The following is a 21,429-nucleotide window of genomic DNA, read 5'->3' as shown; positions in this document are numbered from 1 at the left end:
ATGGTACTGCCACTGGTCTTTATCCAAAGGAGTTGAAAACTTAAGTCCTTACAAAAACTGCTCATGGATGTTTCTAGCAGCTTTAGTCATAATTGCCAAACTTGGAAGCAACCAAGCTGTCCTTTGGTAGGTGAATGGACAAATGGACTGTGATTCATCCAGACGATGGAATCTCATTTAGCACTGAAAAAGAACTGACTTATCAAGACTTGCAAAGACATGGAGGAAACTTTAATATTGCTAAGTGAAAGAAGCCAATCTGAAAGGCTACATAAAGTATGACTGAACTATGTAACATTATGGAAAAAGTAAAACTAGGTGGACAATAAAAAGATCAGTGGTTTTCTGGGGGCACAGGTCAAGGAGAGTTAACTAGTCAGAGCACAGAGGCTGTTCAGGGTAATGAAAAATACTCTGTATGATAACATTATAGTGGATACTGTTTTCCCAAAACCTATAGAATGCACAATCCCAAGGGTGAACTATATAGTGTAAACTATGGAGTTTGAGTGATTATGATGTGTCAATATAGGTCCACTTCTGGCAGAAAAAAATGTTCCATTTTGGTGAGTGATGTTGATAATGAAGGAGGCTATGCATGTATGGGGGCCAAGGGGTTATGGTAAATCTATGGACCTCTCTACTTTGTTGTAAGTCTAAAACTACTCTCAAAAAATAAAGTCTTAAAAAATAAAAAGAATAATTAGCTAGCTAGCAAGATATAATTATGTGCATGCATAGTATATATATATATACACACACAGACATATATATGTAGTTAACTAAACCATAAATTGTAATTGATATAAATTATGCTTGAATAATAATAACATTTATAGTTTAGAATAAATGATAGACTATATTTATAAATTCTCTAAAACTTCAGTTTTCCAAAAATAATTTGCATAATAGATTATATTTGACAGTTCTTATTTTAAGCTTTATTGTGATATAGCTCCATTGTTTTTGTGATGTTTTAAATGAACTTATGTCTGGCTCAGTAGGATAAGAAAGAGAAATTTGTTCATATTAAAATCCTGTCCCTTATTCATTTCCCGTGCTCCGCGGAGGGAGAGAGGTGTAACCTCAAAACAAAAAGGAAGTGTGTAATTTAGTTTAGAATAATGCATTACTTTTATATGAGAAATACAATTATGTATCCTCAGCATCAAGTAGATTTCATGGAGGGTTAGGTTGTGGAGCATTGCTTGGGAGGTTTTAAACTGTTTCTTAAATATGCTCTGGTGCTTTCTTTATTTCCAACCTCAGCATTTACCCTGGTTTAAACTCTTGTTTCTGATCTTCAGCAACCCCAGGCTCACCTCACCTTTTACATTCTCATCCCCAACCCTCATTATCAATTTCAATGTAGCAACCAGAGGCATTTTAAAAATAAAATCTGACCTGTATGTCTCTTGCTTTCAACCCTGCGGTGACTTTCTACTGTCTTAGAATAAAAGGTGAGCTCCTAACCGTGGCTTTCCATGTTTCAGGCATATCAACTTCCTTTCTGTTCCAGGAAAAGAGAAGTGTCCTTCCAGACTCAGGCTGTCAGAAGAGCTCTGTTTGGAATGCTTACCTTTTTGTCATGGATGATTGCCTCCCATCCCTCGGGCTTCAGTTTAAATTACCCCTGCTGGGGGGCGCCTGGGTGGCTCAGTCAGTTGGGTGTCTGCCGTTGACTTGGGTCAGGATCCCAGGGTTCTGGGATTGAGCCCCAAGTCAGGCTCCCTGCTTGGTGGGGAGCCTGCTTCTCCCTCTCCCTCTGCCTGCAGCTACCCCCTGCTTGAGCTCTTTCTCTCTCTGTAGGTCTGAAATAAATAAAATCTTTGGGAAATAAATAAATAAAATAATTAATTAATTAACCCTGCTGGGACAGGCCTTCCCTGGCAGCCCAGCCAGTCACCCCCACTCCCCACCCCAAAATTACTCCACTACACTTGGAAAGTGCGGAGATATAGAGCACAGACTCTGGCTTCAAATTACCTGTGTTAAAACCCAAACTACCACTTTAAGGTTGTATTACATCAAGAGATTCTGTAATCTCTCTGTCCTTCAGTTTCCTCACTTGAAAGGAGGGGATCATATCAGAGATAACTCATCTGATAAGGCTGAGGTTTTGAACTGGTTGAGATATGTCATGCACCGAGGGCAGTGCCTGGCACATAGAAATCCTTGTTAGTGATTATTACAGTACATTGTCACTATCCTATAAAATAGGAAAGAATTCTTAATGCATTTTAATTGCTTACTTTTTATTCCCTCTTCTCCAAGAATAAGGCAGGGACTATATCTGCCTTTTTTCTACTACTGCGTTCCCAGCTATTCCTGGCACATAGGAGAACATCAGCAAGTATTTATCGAAGAACTGCGAATTGGGATCAGACTTTTGCAAATTAAATTAAACCATATTGCTGAGGCTCAATCTTTTTTTTTTTTTTTGTAATGGTAAGCGGTGGAATGGCAGCCACTAATGGTTAGAACTGGGTGAGACTTAGTGCTTTCCTGACAACCTCTATATTAAAGTGAAAGCAGTTCTCAGAACAAATTCTCCCATGCCTTCAGACGTTCATAAGGCAAACACTGATCCTCAAGCAAGTACAAAAGAGTATCCAACTGTCTATGAGATCAGATAGAATCTCTTCAGGCAGGGCTGATCTTTAGCTAAAATGCACTGATACAACCATATTGATTGTTAAATACTAGTCCTTCCTGCTGGTTGGTGTATAATTCCTGTCCAGAGTCCCAGAGTGCCTCTGACCTCCTTTAGGATCTGCAGGAGCTCCAACTGAATGCCCCCAAAAAGGTTAAAAGCTGGCTCTGAATACCACTAATTTATCCATGAAAACTTACTCTCATTCAAATTACTGAAAATAGCTCCTGTTAATCAGATATAAGGATATCAGGATAGCTCAAATTCCGGAGGGAGGGGCTTCTCACTGGAAAGGGAGTTGACCAGTCCTGGAGCCTGAGATCCTCATTAAGGCATTTGACTAAATTTGCACGAATCTACAAACCATAGCCGGTGGGCCAGGCCTAGCTACTGCCTGTTTTCTTTCCTATGGCCTGTGGGTGAAGAATGCTTTTTTACATTTTTAAGTGGTGGGGGGAAAAAAGAACAACCAATATTCTGTGACATGAAAATTTTATAAAATTCAAATTTAAGCATCTATCAAAGTTTTGTTGGAACACAGAACGTTCATGTTTGTGCACTATGTATCTTACCTTTGGCATTGCCATGGTGGAGGTGAGTCATTGGGTTGGAGACATTGTGATCCAGGAATCCAAAAATACCTACTGTTGTCCCTTTACAGAGTTTGTTGATCCTGGCTTAACCTAACAAATGAGCTATCCGTGCTCAATAATTGAATATAAACTATAGATATCTATAAGAAGTATAAAAATACTAGGGGCGCCTGGGTAGGTCAGTTGGTTAAGTGTCTGACTCTTGATTTCAGCTCAGGTCATGATCTCAGGGTCCTGGAATCAAGCCCCGTATTGCACACCGCCCCCCATCAGCCCAGCGGGGAGTCTGCTTGTCTCCCTCTCCCCCTGCTCCAGAGGCTCTCTCTCTCTCTCTCTCTCTCAAATAAATAAATAAATCTTAAAACAAATATAAAAATACTTGTAATGTTGCAAAAGTTTAAATGATTCAGCCATTTTTGGTAATATGAACTGTTTTAGAAGACTGTTCAGTGACACTGGACAGTATTCACGTATTAAATGTTTAAAAACAATGCAAAACTATATAATGTGATCACAGTTTTAATATTTTTAATATTTGATACATGTACATAAGTTTATTATGCAAAAGAAATGGAGCAGATTAAGGGCTTATAGAAAACGGTATTACTTCTCTGTATTTATTGCCTAAATATACCTATATTTATTCTAAATAAGCTTGCATCAGTTTTAAAATAACAAGACTGCATAATAATATAGAACATCAGACTGATTTCAAAGCTAAGCAAAAGGAAGTTTGCATGGTCTTCTTCATTAGTGAAGTAAACATGAATGTGCCATAGTTAGGGAATGAAAATATTCCAGTTATTCTCAAGAGATGGGAAAGCATTGTTATATAAATAGGACAATGTCTCTTAATCGCTTGTTACTTATCCCTTCCATCATAAAAGAAGAAAAGAGAAGTGGTGGGTAGTCTGTCCCGAGTTCTTACTCTTGAGTGCCTAAGGAATGAGAAGTCCTAAACAAATACACATGACACAGTGCTATCAAGACAAAGAAATCTCTTCCCCTAGTTGCTTGCCACTGAACAATAGCTTGGGTAGATTATGAAAGGGTATTAATTTCCTCTAAGGACAGTTGCTAGACAGTTCTCTTGAACAATAAGCAATGTGACAGGATTTGACAGAATTGGCATCTTTAATAACATACTACTTAAGCCAACTGTGTGCAGTCTCTTCTTTTGGGCTGCCTCTTCCTGATCTGACCTTTTTATGATTATAACCTCCTATAGTCCCTGATTGGAGCTAGTGATTTTCTATCAACTTTCTATTTACTCAACCTCATCTAATATATTTCAGTTTCTTCTAACTGTTCCTCAACCCAGTAACGTTCATTTAAGGCTAGGCCTTTGTAGAGGCCTTTGTAGCATCTTTCAAAATGACGTGCTGTATACAGTATCTTTTGGATGACTGCTCCACCAAATATATTTAAGATGATAAGAAAAGTTGTGAGGTTCTTAGTCCTGTTGTGTATTTAGTTTCCACTGGACTGAAAATCCCCCAGAATGTGCTCATTTTCCTATTCGGCAAGCAGTGATTTGGAAAAACAGTATTCAGGATCCTGTTGAACAAAGGGAGGGGAGAAAGGGGGCAGAGATACAAAATTAGAAACTGTAATCCTTACAGGAGTATCTTATACTTCCTGTTAGATATATGGTCAGTCCTCATTACTTGCAGATTCCGTATTTGTGAATTTGTCTGCGTGCGAAAGTTTATTTGCAACTCCCAAATCAGTATTCACGTGTCTTTTGCAGTCATTCATGGGACTTGCTGCAAAGTGGCAGATGATTTTAGCTTCCTGACATGCGCATTCCCAGCTGAGGTCAAACAAGGCAACCCTCTATTTTCTTGTCCCAGCTTTCCTACTGTAAACAAGGGTCCTTTTTGCACTCTATTTAGTGCACTTTTTTTCACTTTTGTGCTTTCTTGTGTGTGATTTTGCTGCTTCACATGGTCCCGAGGCATAGTGTTGAAGTGCTGTCTAATGTTCCTCGGTACGAGAAGGCTCTCATGTGCCTTATGGAGAAAATACATGTGTTAGAAAAGTTTCAGTCAGGCCTGACTTACGGTGCTACTGGCTGTGAATTCAATGTTAATGAATTGACCAGGCATATTAAATAAGGTGTCTTTAAACAGAAACACACATAAAGTTATATATATTGATAGGTTGATGAAAATGTGTGGCCCGAGGCTCACAGGTACTGCCCCCTTTCCTTCTCTAGGAGTAATGCTTCATGTGTCCCTAATTTAGCCTTCGTGTTGACTTTGTAGCTAGTAGTAAGCATCTACTGTGTTATGTTTAGGCTGGCACTTAAGTTTAGAGAAAATTCTTAGAGTAATTATTGATAATAATAGTCATTCATTCAACAGATATTTACTGAGAACTTTTCTGTGCTAAATGTTCAGCACTGGGGCGCCTGGGTGGCTCAGTCGTTAAGCGACTGCCTTCGGCTCAGGTCATGATCCTGGGGTCCCGGGATCGAGTTCCGCGTCGGGCTCCCTGCTCGGCAGGGAGTCTGCTTCTTCCTCTTCCACTCCCCCTGCTTGTGTTCCCTCTCTCGCTGTGTCTCTGTCAAATAAATAAATAAAATCTTTAAATGTTCAGAACGGATCAAAAGACACAAATATTCCTGCCCTCAGGGAACTTGCATTACAGTTCACGTTTATTGATTTCTAAAGGCCTGTGCAATTCATGTGAATCATGTAATCCCTTTAGCAATACTATGAAGTGGGTATTTTAAGCTCCATCTTAAAGAAATGGAGCTGTAATTCAAATAATTTTAAATACGTTGCCCAAGATAAAAGAGCTTATCTCCTCCTCCTCCTCAAACAGGGTTTTAAACCCAAGCTGACTTGATCTGCAGTCTCCATTCTTAAATACTATGCTACTGTCATTATTTATTTTTAAATTAACACGGTATGCTGAGAATATAGTTATAGAAAACCCACATGACTACTGAAAATTTATGTTTCACGCATTAAATTCTACAGAATAGCACTTTTTCAGATTCAGTAATTCAGGTGAATATTACATCATGATACTAATTTTGTTTTGCCTTTGGTAGATTCTTTGTCAGCTTGTTCTTCTTTGGAAATTGGAAGTAACTTTTAAAATGTTCTTGGTTTCTGGCCTCTTGTTGAGTTTGCATGTAGCAGTAGGTGAAAATGGGCAAGCCAGACATTTTTAGGATTAAACTTTAAAGAGGGAGAGAGGTTTTTTACTAAAGTTTTAGGGCAGTATGAAGAAAGGATTTTATCAAGTATCTCACAGTTACATTCTGAAAATCTTGTTTAAACATCTGCCTAGTTTTCCAGATTTCACTAATAGCATTTGTCATCTCAGCTTCATTTTCTTTGGTCCCCAACATCTCCCAGCCCCCTCTGGAACCATTCCATATCCTTGGGACCCTCCTCAGTCCTTATGGCCTCTTTCCAACATTTCATTTGTTGGCTCCCTGGTATGACAGTTTAGACAGAGAGATTTCAGCAGAGCTGATGTGTGTGGCAGCAATCTCATCGTGCCTCTGGCTGGTTTCATTTTAACACACTGCCCTTTACCAGTATTCTTCCAGTTCGGGTTTTACACTTTTAAGATTTTGTTTGTTTATTTGGGAGAGAGAGAGAGAGCGCATGAGTTGGGGGAGGAACAGAGGAAGAGGGAGAGAGAATCTCAAGCAGACTCCCCGCTGAGTGTGGAGCCCAACATGGGGCTCAATCCCATGACCCTGAGATTGTGACCTGAGCTGAAACCAAGAGTTGGACGCTTAACCAACTGAGCCAACCAGGTGCCCTTCAGGTTTTATGCTCTTAAGATGGCTTAGGAATTGCATTTCCTTATTTTAAAAATAATTAAAACTTTGGTGGAAATTTTAGAAAAAAAAGGTAAAGTAAGAGGGGGGAAGTTAAAATCTCCAGTAATTACATGTTCAATATTAGACAAAATTAAAATTCAAAAATATATTGCAGTCATGTTTCCAAATCATTAAATATTCATCTGCTAAAACATGGTGAAGCGGAAAAATATACTTATACAGTATTTTTTTGAGATATTAGGTAGAGTGAACATTTTTTTAGCCAAAGTTTCACCATACACTTTTTAAAATTATTATTAGCTACATAAACTTTAGATTGTGGAGAACCACCTTAAAGTAAATGTTAACAAAGAGTGTGGAAAAGGGCACTGAGAACATTTAAAAAATGCAGTTGCATGATTGGGAACCAAAATATTTCTTACCTTTTTCATTATATGCTTAAAGTTTCCTTCAAAAACAATACAACTTGTATCTGAACTGCCTATCTTTAAGATGAAAGCCACTTTTCAAAATATTGATGCTTCTGTTGAGGATTTGTGTGTCTGGGGAAACCATAATACTTTTCAAAACTCACACTAAAGACCACATTCTGTGATGTGTTAGCTAAACATATCATTTCTTTGCTGATATTTACTTTATGCACATTCCTTTGTTCTTATCTTGTGGAGACTCCATATCCCATGGATTATAAAAATATATATATATAACAAAACAATGCAGCTGTTGTCATGGTCAGAATCCTTCAGGTTAGTAAGCTGCGATTGTTCTATGTGGAGTTATTAATTTCGTATTAACCCATAGTGCCTAGAACAGTGTTTTATGTACAATTATAATCAAGTGTAGTGTTTTGGAAAGGGAGTATAGAATTGAAGACACAGGTTTCTTAAGGCAGAGCCCCTATTGCTGGAGTGAGTGAGTTATTTGTGCTTTTATACTTGGTTCCACTGCTCTATGTTACTGTAGAAATGAAGCAGCACAGAGGACCATGGAATTTCCCATAAATGTGCTTCCTTATTCATTTGTAACCTTGTCTGACAGATTTTTTTTTGAACATTGAGTTGTACTTTTAAGCTGCTGTGTTGCTGTGTAAATATTTGTCAACAGTTACACGATTTGGAGCTGACACATTGGATTCCGTTCTCTTCCAGCTCACTCCTGACACGAGTTTTTATTTCCCCACCAAAGTACAATTTTCCTTGACTTTGTCATTTTCATTTAAGTCATTCTACAATGGCGGCAACTTGAAAATTGCCCAGCTTGGAACGATAATCTTTTAAAACTTATACTCAGGTTACGAGTTTCCCCCCGGAGGTGTGAGTGGTGCTAAATATTTTCACGATTTTGTGTAGGAAGGAAGTAAAATGGAGATTCACTCATGTTGTTCATTTGCTATCCTAGACTTAAGCCAGGGATTGTCACGCTACTGTGACAAAGGAACTTCGCTATATTACAGTATACACTGTTGGAAAGAGACGATAGGGTCACTCATCCTCATAGCAAGATGGAGGAAATACATTTCCTTTCTTTAGCTTTCCAGATAATTTGAGGTAACTGTTCCCTTATTTCTTTATGATCACAAACTCTTACCGCTTCTCCTCATCAAATGTTACAATATCACCATAATAAAAATGTAGGAATAGTATTGCTGAATAATATACTTGTTAGACTATGTTGGTAATACAGTTATTATTAGCTACATGCAATTGTGGCACATTATATGCAGGGAAAAAAGTAAGTCTCACTGTTTTCTACAATGACATTCACAAACTGATATATTTACTCAAAGGTAACATTAAGATATGAATGAAGAATGGAGTATATTTCTGGTTTTAGGTGTTGATAGTTATTTAGATGGTAGAAAAAATCTTTAATATATATTTTATAATAAACTAAAAGCAGTAAAATATCACATAATTTTTAAAAAAGATTTTTTAAATTTATTTAAGGGGAGAGAGGTGGAGGGGGAGGGAGAGGGACAAGCAGACTCCCTGCTGAGCATGGAGCCCACTAGGGGCTCTGATCCCAGGACCCCAAGATCAGAACCTGAACTGAAATCAAGAGTCAGATGTTTAACTGACTGAGCCACCCAGGTGCCCCAAATATCACATAATTTTAAGACAACGCCATCCACAAATATACAGGGAGAGAGATTTTTTATTAACTCTTACCTTCATAGAACACTTCATTGTTTTTAAGATTCTACCATATAATTCATCCTGTAACAAATCTTTAGCATAGATGTTGTCATCCCCACTTTACAGATAAATAGGCATGTTCCAGGATCTCCTAGGTGGTAGATACAGAGTCTCTCCCGGATCTGAGCACAATGTTCATTAGCCTTTGATGGGTGCAACAGCTGCTTCGCATTATATACCACAGATGGTCCTGCTATGGACGCATCACAAGTTGATGAAAATACAATATAATAAAACAGGGTTTGAAGAATAGACACCGCTGGTAAGAACTTTGGTGTAAATACTGTTCTTTCGAGTTGTCTTGGCAGCTCCTAGCAGCACCTCTGGTTTTGTGGTCCTGTCTCCTTCAACAAAGGAGTGCCTCCATCTGTGATTAGTGAGTGCAGGATGGACTTCCTTCCTGGTGATGGTCACACACCCCCGCCCCCACCCCCAGGACAAGTCTTGCTTCATCAGCTCAGTCTGTTGTCAGGGTTTTTGTGCCTCACTGCAGCTCGGTTCTGCTGTGATGCTCTGCCACGCTCTCCAGGCTTAATGGCTGTGCTGTTCCATATGAGCAGCAGGGCCCCTTCACAGGTCAGGGCTTCCTGAATTACAGGACTGAGCCTGCCAGTTGGCTGCATGTTTTGGGTAGGGCCTCAATTTTATTATGTGGAAAACGGAGATACTTAAATCAGAAAAACACGGGGTTATTTTTGAAACAGATTTAAATAATACATGCAAGAATTTTGAAAATTATAAAACGAAATAATTTTAGCAAAGTAGTCTTGTGTCTCTGAACCTCATTGCTGATGGAGCTGAAAATTCAAACATGATGACGGAAGACAAACGGGAGACATATGCTTATTTTCCATTCCTGTCTTTGGAATCTTATGTAGTATAACCACCTCACTATGGCATCGACACTTTTCATGGGTCTTCTGAAAGTATGTTGCTTATGTTTCATTTCTTTCTTGAAAGTTAATTCATTCTTTGTTGAGCTCTTCCTACATGCTTGTGCACACCCCACAAATCACCGGGGATACTGAGATGAGTAAGTGGACCTTGTGCAGCTGCAGGGGTGGGAGGGCTACTGTAGTAAGTGCCAAGGTGGAGGTACCAGGTGCCCCATGAGAGCAGAGACAGCGGGCTTCCCTCCCAGCCTGGAAGATGGGGCTAAAATTTCCCAGAATGATTAAGCGATAGTATCTGGCAGTGGAGTAAAAATGGCATCCATAACATGGCCCTCAGACCACAGCCTCTCTCTCTGAGTTCATTCTGACACCCAGGCACGCTGGGCTTCAGCCTCGCTGGTGTGCCTGCTACCCCCCAAACTTGCCAGCCACATTCCACCTTTGCTTTGCTCTCTTCTCTGCCTGAATGCTCTTCCCCAGACGTCCATGTGGCTTACCTTCTTGTCTCCTTCATGTCTCTGATCAAAGGCCACTTTCTCCATAAGGTCTTCCCTGCCTGCTCTGCTTAAAATAACACTCCTGGCTAGCCCTGCTTTAGTTTTCTTCATGGGAGTTTTTACTTCCAGACTATCTGGAAGTAAAATATCTATCTTTACTAGAATATGTGCTTTGTGGGCCCTCCCCAACCCTGTTAACAGAGTTCACAGAATGAAGTATAATATATTCTTAGCTCTTCAGAATAGGGACCTGCAATATTACCGGTGCATGAGCCGAGCACGGTGTGGACAGCTTTATGTGCATTCTCTCATTTGATCCTTAGAGCTGAGCTGTGAGCTAGGTCTAATTACCTCCTTCATGTTGCAGCAGAAAGCACGGCTCTCAGAGGCACAGTAGCTTGCCCACGCCTCAGCTGGTGAGTGGTAGAAGTAGGTTTTGAAGCTTAGTAGACTGCTGCTAAAGCCCGTATGCTGAATCTTTACCCTTGAATCTAGAAAGGAAAGAGAATATGGCATATTTGGGGCACTGCTGCAGCTCCCTGTGATCGGGGTGGTGAGTGGGTAGGCGGTGCCAGGAATTGAGACTGGTGAAGCGGCAGGAGGCCCTTTGTTGGCTGCGTGATGCAGTCTGGTTTTTACATGTGACAGTTATTGAAGGATGCTAAGCAGAGGGTGATGTGATCAGACTTGTGTTTTAGGAAGATCACTCCGGCTGGCTACAGAAAGGAATAAATCAGTGTTACATTTGGGAAGCCAATTGCGAGGTTATCAGAGTAGCCTAGGCAAAAAAAAAAGACAAAAAAACTTAAGCAGGTGAATGGCAGTGGAAATGGAGTGAGAGGTTGGAAGGCAAAATGGACTGCAGTGTGTAAAGTTAAGTATGGAGGGCAGGTGGGAGAGAATCTTTGGATGGCACATTTCCAGGACAGATAGGAGATGAGAGGAGCCACTTTCTTACCGTCTGGACTAAGTTTTCTGCTTTCTTTATATTAAAAAATAATGTATATTACTGGATTATATATAGTTATGTATGTTATTACATAATATTAAATAATTGTGTATATATATGTATGTGTGTGTATATCTGTATCTGTATCTGTATCATCTATATCTATATCTATATATCTTTATCTGTGTATATATTACTTCTAATAATAAACCATGTTGTGAAGTCTATGAGTGTGCTAACATTTTGGAATGTATCACCCTCACACAATTCACTAGCTACAGCTGCCTCTTGAGGAGGAGCCAGAGATAGGAGCTCTGCGAATCCTGTCTGGAGCTCACAAATGCTCCTGGGAGAGCCCTTTGAATATGGCACACATAAAAATAAGTATAGTTTATTCATTAGTGATGATATCATCATTATTATTACATATTTAATAGCACACCCCCCTCCTCTGCCACCTGTCTCTGAACGGCTCACCCCTCCCAAAGACTGTTTTCCTAATTATGCCTGGAAAAGAAAAATCTCTGAATGTAAAGGCACACTGTTGACAATAACCAGTGCAGTGGCCTGCTGTTGGTAGGTTCTTTTGCCTTGCCTGGCAAAGTTACCCACGGTCTCCTATTACATACTTTATATTTTACAGAAGAATTTTCCAAAGTGCAATCCTTCACGTAATTAAAAAAAAAATTAAGCTTGTTTACACAAGGGATGTAAAAGTTAAGGGAACTTCTTTTTAGGGAGGGGGGCGATTTAATGATAAACACTTCTGATCTTCAGTGCTTCATCTCATCTTCAAACTAGGGAAAATAACCCCAGTGAAGGTTTGATGTGTGGGAATTATATGAGATAATGTTTATAGAGTTTCTCGGAACAGAGATCAATAATATTGCAAGTGTTCTTCAAATAGCAGTTAGTAGTAATAGGATTGGTATCATCATTAAAATGATTATTGTATTATTTACTGATGTAATTTAACCTAGAAAAACCTTTCAGGGTCTACGTGCAAAGCTTGCTGTCTTCAGAGTTTCTATATTAGGAAGTAAAAGTTTAAGAATATGATCTTTATTCTGTTTTAGACCCACAGAATGGCACTTCTGTTAGGTTCCATCACTAATAAGATGATGGCAATAAGTTACACACATTAGTCTAATGATGGTTTCATGAGAGTAATCAGCCGGTCATCAGTTAATAGGGAAGAGGGAGTGTGGGGGGAGTGGATCATTTTCTGTTCCTCCTTGTTGAACTGTAGACAGTAGCAAGCATTTTATTTTATTTTATTTTATTTTTTTATTTATTTTTTTTTAAAGATTTTATTTATTTATTTTTTAGAGAGCGAGCGAGAGAGAAACAGCATGAGAGGGGAGAGGGTCAGAGGGAGAAGCAGGCTCCCCGCTGAGCCGGGAGCCCGATGTGGGACTCGATCCCAGGACCCTGGGATCATGACCTGAGCCGAAGGCAGACGCTTAACCATCTGAGCCACCCAGGCGCCCAGTAGCAAGCATTTTAAGAAAGGAAATTGAAGGAGTTTCAGAAATGGGGAACATCTTCCTGTCTGTAAGGCAGTTCAATAAGCAGATGATTCACATAAAAATCTTGAAAAGCCCAGGTAAGGTGCCTTACCAGAGTGATGCTCTGAGCACAAAGTAATGAGAGGAACAACCAGTGGATCATGTTAAGAGTACTACAGTAAAAAAGTACTACGGTACTGTCATTCTCTGCAACATCACCTTTTTATAGCACACCTTAATTGTATTTTATCTGGACATTTATGATAAGCCTAACACATTGTTCCTTCTTTTTTGTCTTTATGTAGTTTGTTGGGTTGCCTACTGGAGGTTCTTCTCTAGTCTTCATTCGTCCTTTGGTTCCCGCATCCCATTTAGCAAAATCAAAACTGTGAATGTATAAAAAAGTTGTTAGGCACTCCTCCTGATATGCTTGGTCGGTATAGTAATCATTAACTGTGGTTTTGAAAGCCATCTTGACCTTTTTGGGGGGAAGATCCTTCTACCTGTCTAAGCATTCAAGTTCTGTTGACATCATGCACAGACTCTAAGATAACAACTTCTCTCCGAAAGTGGGGTTGCCGTGAAAAGTGCTTCTCTCCCTGGGGTGTATTCCTTAGTGTGCTGAACACAGGTAGATGTGAAACAGTCAAAGAAACAAACACAAAAACAAAGGCAATATTCCTTTGCCTGTTCTTTTTCCCAGAGGTGGCACAGCTGTAGAGACCCTTTCAACAGCCTGTCTTTCTCTTCCCTGGAATCATGCAGTCCTGGCCCTTTAACTGTCACAGCATGTGAGACCCCCTGAGAGCGCAGAGTTTATTTCCCCCAAACCCTTCATGTTACACTTGAGGAAACAGAAGCAGATGCAGTAAGTAGTGATTGGGGCTTTGATCGAGAGTCACTCCGAGTCTGTCGCTCAGGCACCATGATGGAAATATGCTGTCATGCTGCCGGGAGCTCTGTACATTGTTTCTCCGTGGGGTCTCACCAGAGATTTCTGGTTTACCCTCGGTGATTGCAAGCTTTTTGAAGGAGAGAGATGGGAAGCTCACTGCAGCTCGTTAGGGAGATCTGTCTTTTGCACACTTCCACTTCCTGGCACATACTTACCCTCAGTGAAAAATACATGCTCATTCTCCCTTTGAGCACTCTATAAAGAATAGCCTTGTAGAAAAGAAAAGAAGAATACTAATTATTGGCACAGTATCATGCAAATGCAAAGTGGTCTTCAATAATTTGAGGACCGCTAACTTAGGTTGTGCTGTGAACCATTAAAAAGAGAAACATGGGTTTTGGAAAAAAAATATCATTTTCTTTATACTGGATTTTAAATATTCTATTGATTTTATGATGGATTATAAATCAAGGTTTGAATCGGTGACCAAGGAGAAAGTAAATCTCTGGAGTACATGAAGCCGGTTCATGTTCTGCTGTTTGATAAAATGGTTCGTACAGTGCTCATAATATTTAAAATTGTTTCAGTATATTTTTTATCATCTCTTTAGAGTTCACATTTTTTGAAGATTTTATTTATTAGAGAGAAAGAGCAGGCGGAAGGACAGAGGGTGAGGGAGAAGCAGGGAGTCCGATGGGGGGCTCGATCCCAGGACCCTGAGATCATGACCTGAGCCAAAGGCAGACACTTAACAGACTGAGCCATCCAGGCGCCCTAGAGTTCACTTTTTGACATGAAAACTTGATATTCTGTTTAATACATTGCATTTAAAAGAAGTTTTAAGTATCTTGAATCTCCGTTATGTATCTGTGGATTTCTAAGTGATACACAGCGAAGGTTAAGTAAGGTATGTTAGAATCTAGTTAGATGACCCATAAGCACATGACAAATTAGCATTGCAAACTGAACCGTAAGACATTATAGGGTGACATTATAAATTAAAGCATGATTGACAAATAAATGATGTGGGAATGTGTTTTAAATTGTGTTGTGGGGCTGTGTATTCTGGTTTGAGAAATTTACTAGTACTCCTTACTTAATCATTACGTTTTCCACACATTTTCTTTTCTTTTTTAAGATTTTATTTATTTGATAGAGAGAGAGACAGCAAGAGAGGGAACACAAGCAGGGAGAGTGGGGAGGGAGAAGCAGGCTTCCCACTGAGCAGGGAGCCCAATGCAGTGTTTGATCCCAGGACCCCAGGATCATGACCTGAGCTGAAAGGCAGACGCTTAACGACTGAGCCACCCAGGTGCCCCCACACATTTTCTTTGTAAATTTTAATTCCCCCTCCCTTTCTTTTCTTTCTCATTTATAGGTGTTTATTTCTGTGATATTTCAAGTTGGGGGAGCTCTGTTAGTGGTTATTTTTAAATCACGTTCTGAACATCGGACTATCTGTCGACATACTGAGTTTCGTAGTCGGGGTATTTGTTGCATTTCTATCCAAGAACAAGGACCCTTTGTCTTATCTGCACTTCCCAAAGTTCTGTTGCATTTTAGCTGTTCAGTAAATTTAGTGATGCCACTGAGTACAGGAACTGTCTCCTTATACTGTTCACCTTCTGTTTATTGTGAAATGTGTTAGGATTTACATAACACCAAATTTGTTGACCTTAATAAATATAGCAAAAGGATTATTGAGAAAGAAATTGAAGGAGGACGCTTATTTTTTCTGTGACTCTTACACACACACGAAAATCCTTCCACTATACATCCCGTGGGACCTTTTTACTTTGAACATGTCCACCATCCAGAGTAGACATCCCCACATTTTTAGGGGTATATCCAGATGTCATTGTTATCATATGCAAATGGTTCTGAGTCAGTTGTGTTTGGATCATCCATGGAATATTGCATGTCAGGGTGCAAGGGCAGCCTTAACACCTGAGCTTGTCTCTGTCGTCTTTCCCCCATCTGTTGGTTCTAATAAATATTGTCCCCAGCCTGGTAGAAGAACTCAGGGCATCAGGTGCGGAGAATAACTTTCATAGGAAGATCTGACCGTCTAGGAAGAGAATACAAAACTGCCATACACTAAGCCAGTGTGCAGCCTCTGTGTTTCTTCTCCACAGAAAGCAGAGATAATTTCAGATGCGACATGACTTTGTGCTATGACTCAATGGCAGGAAGTCACAGCGAGGCCCATGTGCTATTCCCAGGTACCTGGGGGAGAACAGGCAGAGTACTTACCTGTACAGAAGGATAGCAAGCTGTTTCAGTTTCAGTCATTTCAGATGTAGACAGCTTGTCTGTTTCCTAGTAAATTGTGATAATTACTTCAAACGGTGGCCATGGGAATGCTGCTGAGAAAAACTAACCCCTTCCTGATAGGTCAGTAGATTTTCATAACAGGTAATTAGTACCCTTGCAGGTAGCTGGCAAGATTGGCCTTTCTGATGAGCGTAAGCTGACTTGTTTTAAGAAATTATGCATCGAATTATAACATGTATCTACGTGGAATGGTCAATGGTAATTACTTTGTGATAAATGACTCTATAATTATGATTACTGTGTAGTAATGAAAAATGTTGGCTCTACAAATAAATTAGTCTTATGCTTTCTGTTGCATTTATTCTTCCTTCATTAACTCTCCCTGTTGGAAATGGAAAGAGAATGTTTTGTTTCCTGAAGAGCCAGGATGGCTTAGGGAGTTCTTTAGCAGGTGCAGGGTAGAAGCACCTTGGAACAGGTGGCAAGATCAGGTTTGTTTAAGAAACCGAGGCGGTACTGTATGATCTGACTTCTGTGTGGAATCTTAGAAAGCCAAACTCACAGAAACAGAGGCTACGGTGGTGGTTGCCAGGGGCTGTGGGGTGGGGGAAAGGGGAGCTGTTGGTCCAAAGGCACAAACGTCCAACTTTAAGATGAATAAGTTCTGGGGATCTACAGCATAGTAATTATAGTTAATAATACTGTACTGTGTATTTGAAAGGTGCTAAGAGAGTAGATCTTAAATGTTCTCATCACAAAAAAGAAATGGTAATTAGGTGATGGGATGCAGATGTGAGCTTAAGCTATGAAGGTAATCCATTTTGCAATACATAAATGTATCCGGCCAACACATTGTACACCTTAAACTTGCACCATGTCATAAGTCAATTATTTCTCAGTAAAGTTAGGGGGAGAGGGAAAGTAGCCAAGCCAAGAAAGAAAAAGGCCACCCAAAAAGCAGGACTCCTATCTCAGTGCTTTTGATGCAAGATTTTGACTTAAAAAAATTAAAAAGTAAAGTTTTAATTAAGGTCTGAAGTCTGCAATGACTTAGATTCATTCATTTGAATACTTCTTGAGTGTCAGCCGTGGACTTGGTCCCATTCTCATGTTACTTCATCTGCAGACTCTCTTCTATGCTATCGAACACTCCATCCTTCTTGAAATACTTTTCCTTGTTGAGTACAAGTAATTCTTTTTCTCTGAGTTTCCTCTTACCCCTCTGGCTCTTCTCTCTGTTTCCTTGGCCAGCTTATTCTTCCCTACCCAACTTCTAGATGTGGAATGAATGCACAAGGCTCAGCTGGAGCCTTTGCTTGCACCTCATCCTGCCCTTCCAAGATGAGTGCATTCATATCCGTCGCTGACATCTCTCAATTGCATCAACAGCCCAGCCTTTCCTACTTCCTTTAAATCGTTACTGATTTCACAGGCACCTTGAACTCAACATGTCCAAAACTGAACATGTGGTTTTCTCTCTAAAACCTGGTCCTCCTTGAGCATTGGCCTTGTTAGCGAACGGTATCTCTACCTCCCCACTTGCAAAAGCTAAAACGATGGGACTCATTCTTGGAACCTTCTCTTTCCTTTCTCCGCATGGCCAATGGTAAGCGAGTCTGTTGGTTTTTGTTGATGGCATCTCTTGAATATGCTCACACTTACCACCTCCATAGCCACCACGCTTGTCTGTGCCACCATTTTGTCCTGTCCTCCTGGAGTTTGACTTCCCTCCCTGTTGGACATCCCCACATCCACTCCTGCTCTCTTCTTCATTTTCCTCATAGGAGTTTTAGTACTTTGGTTGTTTGAAGTGCATGTTGTACCTGTTTTAAGACAGGGTCTCTTAACCTCAGCACTATTGACATTCAAGCCAGACAACTCTGCTGTGCTGTCCTATACAATGTAGGGTGTTCACATCATCCCTGGTCTCTACCCATGAGAATGGGGCCAATGGCACACCACCCCTACAGTTGTGACAATCCAAAATGTCTCCATTCCACCAAATGCCCTAGGGCTGGGAGGAACAGTGTAGGAGGAATTGCGGTAAAATCACTCTAGTTGAAAACCACTGCTCCTAGGGATAAAGAGCAAAAAACCTAAGCACAACCTTAGATTCTTACATAATGTAATCACTGCTTTGGTGCCTCAAACTTATTTCCTGCTACCCCCTCACTTTTCCCGCTCTGGCCTCCTCACTGTTGCATGGCACACCATGGTGTTTACATCTTGGAATGTTTTCCTAGGCTGTTTCCTTTGTCTGGACCCTTCTCCCTCCCTCTCCCACCCCCATTCTCTTTGCCCTAGTAATTCCCATGTTTCCTTCGTATCACACTTCAAACACTGCTTCCCCTCTCCAAAATAAACTCTCTCTAACCTCCAGAATAAGTCCTGTACCCTTCATTGCACTTCACAGGGAATTGTGTTTTCTACAAATTGAAGATTCGTGGAAGGCAGCCCTGTGTCTAGCAAGTCTGCTGACACCATCTTTCCAACAGCATTTGCTCACTTCATGTCTCTGTATCACATTTTGGTAATCCTTGTGATTTTTCACACCTTTTCATTATTACTGTATTCTTTATGGTGATCTGTGATCAGCAGTTAGAATGCACTGGAAGCTCAAATGATGGTTAGCACTTTTCAGCAATAAAGGATTTTTTATTTAAGGTACATTTTGGGGGGATACCTGAGTGGCTCAGTTGGTTAAGCATCTGCCTTCAGTTCAGGTCATGATCCCGGGGTCCTGGGATTGAGTCCCACATTGGGCTCCCTGCTCAGTGGGGAGCCTGCTTCTCCCTCTGCTTGCCACTCTCCCTGCTTGTGCTCACTCTCTCTCTGACAAAAAAATAAATAAAATCTTTTTAAAAAAAGACGTAATGGTATTGCACAGTTAATAGACTAGAGTATAGTATAAACATAACTTTTAACCAAAAAATTAATTTGTCTCGCTGTATTGCAATATTTGCTTTATTGTGGTGGTCTGGAACCAAACCCATGATATCTCCAAGGTATGCGTATACTTGGATTATGCTCTTTTATGAACCCTGTAATTGTACTTAAGAACATTCATCACATTGTAATTAAATTGTTAATATATAGTTGTTGAATCTCTACCTCCCTCACTGGAATGCAAGATCTATGAGGGCAGGGCCTAGTCTTTCCTGTTTCACCAGTGCCCAGAACACCATGTGTTAGAAATATTATGGGGTAGAATTCAACATTCAGCATTACCAAGTGTGGTAGGCTGAATAACCCTCCTCCCCCCCAGGGTATCCTCATCCTCAGAACCGTGATTATTACTTTATATGGCCAAAGAACCTTTACAGATGTGATTAAGGATCTTGAGATAGGCGATTATCCTAGATTATCTGGATTATCAGAGAATGTGTTTATAAGGGGGAGGCAGGGGAGATCTGAAAGAAGGCGGCAGTGTGCTGACTGAAGTAACGCGCTACACTGCTGGACGGAGAGAGAGAGGAAGGGCCAGGAGCCAAGGAATGCAGGTGACCTTTAGCAACAAGAAAGGCAAGGAGATAGAGCCTCCTGTAGAGCCTTGAGGACGCAGCCCTGCTGGTACTTCGACATTAGCTCATTGAAACTGATTTTGGGCTAACAGCCTCCAGCAGTTTGAGTATGTTAAGCCACTGTGGTAATTTATGACAGCGGCAATGGCAGATAATGCATCAAGCAAGGCAAAATTTCTAGCTGTGATGTGATCTATAGAGAGAAGACAGTTTTTGGCATCAAAGAGCTCATAATCTAAAAGTAAAAAATATGCATAATTATAGGACAAGATAAATGGGTCATAATTGAGGCACAAAGAATGTGCTGTTCTGGTGCAAAGGAAGGAATAGTGATATCCTGTTAGATCAAAAAAGGCTTATTAGAATGTTTGCCACTTGAACGGGGCATAGAAGGACGCATGGTGTTTGGATGCACAGAGATGATTTGAGCTAAATTCAGGCAACAGAAAGAGCTCGCACGGGGGGAAGGATGACAGAAAGTATGAAATGCATTTGGGGAAAGGCCTAGTTTACCCTGAGTGTTGAATGCACTGAGATTAATTGAAATTAACCCTGTGATCTGAGTTTGGTAAGGTAGGCTGGGACAGACGACTGACAGCTAGGTAGTTATTCACATTGTTCGGTAGCCCATGAAAAATCACCCAGGTTTTTGACCAGGGAATGAGATTCTAGAGCTTTGCTTTGAAAGCAAACTTTGATGCATTGTGTAGTGTGCACTTGTTTAGAGAGAGGTTGGAGGCAGAAAACCAATGTAGGTATTTTATCAATCTCTAGGTTAGAGATGACTAGACCACGAAGAAGGGTGGTAGCAGAGGGAATAAAAACCAAAGGAACATCTTAGAGATATTTTGGAAGTAAGAGCCACAACAGTGTAATGAAAGGTTGGGAGTCCAAGGAGATAGTATGTCAGGGTCTTGAACAGATCTGGGTGCAGAAAGTAGAGAGGCTGATGAGTGTGGGGAAAAAAAGGGATCATCAGATTAGCCTCTTTGGTTGCAGCCGATAACACAATTATTTTAGAGTCTAGACCTACAACTTTTGGTTGTCGTTAAAGTTATTAGCACCCGAGAGAGGGAGGTCTCACCTGGATGAGAAGTCCCTGACTTCACTGCAGACTTTTTACAGAGATCCCTGCTAATAATACAATCCAGTGTAATGGACCTAACGATGGTATGAAAATGAGACTGCAATTCATTACAGTCCTTTAATTGTGACAAGAATGGGAAGTGACATCAGTTTTAATTCCTGTGTTTCTGGCTTCGTAAAGCTTAGCACCAGGCCTGGCCCATACTAGGTACTGAATAAATACTATCTAAGTTGACTGAAAAAATAATTTGTCTGTTGTAGAAATAAAGTGTCCGTGCAGCCTTTTTGTATGGTTCTGTTGGAATGGTTGGTTGATTCCAGTCTTCAGGGGTGCAGCGGTGACTCATGAGTAGGCAGTTCAGGATCTCATCTCCCTGCCCACAGGGTTTAGTTCCTGGATGGGCGGCATCATCCTGGGAAAGGCCAGTCAGACCCCTCCGTGGAGTGTGATAAAAGGATGCTGAAGAACCAGCGTCCCTCTGCCATAGATGAGATGTTTGTATACTCTGCAAAATTCGTATGTTGAAACCTCATCCTCAGTGTGACAGTATTTGGAT

The 21,429-nt window shown here is 40.5% G+C and overlaps 1 protein-coding gene and 1 long non-coding RNA gene across 6 annotated transcripts in view; both read left to right on the top strand.

Moving 5' to 3' along the window:
• CTNND2 (catenin delta 2) overlaps positions 1-21,429 on the top strand; it is an 864,616-nt gene that overhangs the window by 185,520 nt on the left and 657,667 nt on the right. The window lies entirely within an intron of this gene.
• Positions 9,575-13,461, top strand: LOC145722457 (uncharacterized). The gene is made up of 2 exons (XR_014146761.1): positions 9,575-12,833; positions 13,073-13,461. It is a non-coding gene; the product is annotated as an uncharacterized LOC145722457 (long non-coding RNA).

Source organism: Leptonychotes weddellii, chromosome 7 (genome assembly GCF_054177405.1).
Source record: "Leptonychotes weddellii isolate Sample4059 chromosome 7, ASM5417740v2, whole genome shotgun sequence".
Classification (NCBI taxonomy): domain Eukaryota; kingdom Metazoa; phylum Chordata; class Mammalia; order Carnivora; family Phocidae; genus Leptonychotes; species Leptonychotes weddellii.
Note: the sequence above shows the minus strand (reverse complement) of the source record. Positions and strands in the feature narration are given on the sequence as shown.